This window comes from Carlito syrichta, unplaced genomic scaffold (assembly GCF_000164805.1).
Source record: "Carlito syrichta isolate Samal-C Ts95f unplaced genomic scaffold, Tarsius_syrichta-2.0.1 Scaffold215188, whole genome shotgun sequence".
Taxonomy (NCBI): Eukaryota; Metazoa; Chordata; class Mammalia; order Primates; family Tarsiidae; genus Carlito; species Carlito syrichta.
In genome coordinates, this window is record NW_007159284.1 from 1 (window position 1) to 1838 (window position 1838).

Sequence of the window (1838 nt, forward strand, 5' to 3'; positions counted from 1 at the left end):
CCTTATATCTCTAATCACAGAACATAAAAGGTAGTATAAGAAATTCTTTTCTCCTCATGCTATCAAGGGCTCTGCATAAAAATCACACAGGCAAAGACAACATAGCTCTCACATAGGATACCCAGTTTTTGAACTTGAGATACAATGAGATTTTAACCAGCCCTAAAACCCAATGGTCAACAGCCAAAAGCATCAACAGCCAGGAGCAAGATAACTTGTATTAGAAGTTGGCAGCAATATGGTGAGGCCCAGGAGATATTTCTTAAGGCAAGAACCATGAGTCTTCTGAGGAGGATCAAAATCCTTAGTAAAATAACATGGTAAGAATCTTATTTTTTAGTAAGCTCATAGAATACATGCTCTTGTATCTCTTTGGTCCTCATGCCATAAATAATGGGGTTGAGAGAGGGTGGGATTATCAAATGCAGATTGGCAGCAAGAATGTGAATGGAGTGTGGTATGTTGTGTCCAAATTGGTGAGTAAGAAAAGAGAAGACTGAGGGAATATAGAGAATGTAGAGGACGGCAACATGTGAGCCACATGTGCTTAGGGCTTTTAGCCGAGCAACCTGCCCTGGGAGGCAGAAGACAGCACGGAGAATGTAAACATAGGAAATGCCAATAAGGACCAGGTTCAGAAGAAAGAGGGAGACCACAAAAAGTCCATAGATAGCATTGATGCGATATTTCCACAGGACAATTTTGCAATTGCCCATGTGCTCACAGTAGGAATGGGCTATTATATAAGCCCAACAAAATGGCAAGCAGTAAATGAGATAGATTATAGGAAGTGTCAACAAGATTGGACGAATTACAATGAACATAGTGATGCCCACCAGCACCCGGGATGTCAAGATGGTTGTGTAGTGGAGTGGAGCACAGATGGCCACATAACGGTCAAAGTCCATGGCCAGTAACACCTCAGTCTCCATGTCAGTAAAAGTATAGATCAGGAACATGTGGACCACACAACCACTTATGAGCTTCAAACCAGATGATACTCAACATGCAGGGCACAAAAGTTGTAGAAAGGGCCAAATCAATTGTTGAAAGGATGGCCAGGAAGTAGAACATGGGCTCCTGGAGAGTCTGCTCTGCCTTGATGACTAGTAGAATGGTGGCACTGCCCAGCAAAGTCACAAGATAAATAGAGAAGAAAGGCAGGGAGATCCAGACATGGATGTCTTCCAGACCTGGGATTCCAACCAGGAAAAGTGGGGCTGGGTGAAAAATGCTCCTGTGATTGCTATATATCATCTTGCACTGATCAGAAAAGGTGAGCTCTTACTCTTGTTGTAGGAAGAATGAGAGGGGGGCTGTGGAGGAACAAAGAGAGAGCGATAAAGAGAGAGGAAGGAAAGGAGATTGTACATCAATTGCTAGCTCTTTATTTCAGTATACAATTAAATTCACATTTTGTATACCAGTAGGCCTGTTACAGAAGCTCATGTACTGAACCATTTTAGCCATTTGAGTAGGCTAGGGCATGATCAAATTCAGAATTTTCATTTTGCCTATAGACTGAGTTCTAATTGTAAACATGAATATTTGCAACAACTTTAATGCAAATTTCTAATAATTAGTCATTTCCATTCACTTTGGAAGAGCATAGGATAGAATTCTATTCTGGGAATCCACTCTTTTGTGACACTGGAAACATCAATGTGGCACATGGGAGTAAGTGGATATACTATACAGTCAAAATCTTCTTAAGATATCCATAATGAAAATAAATCAGGGAACTTAGGTATCTTTCACAATAAAGTAATAGGCGCTTTAACAATAAAAATAGAAATTCTTCTGAGTTATTACTATTGACTGACATAGAGATATGTATG

At 40.3% G+C, this 1838-nt stretch overlaps 1 pseudogene; it reads right to left on the reverse strand.

Annotated features, from left to right (window-relative positions):
• Window positions 1-329: 329 nt before the first annotated feature.
• LOC103253255 lies at window positions 330-1257 on the reverse strand (annotated as a pseudogene).
• Between the last annotated feature and the right edge of the window lie 581 nt (window positions 1258-1838).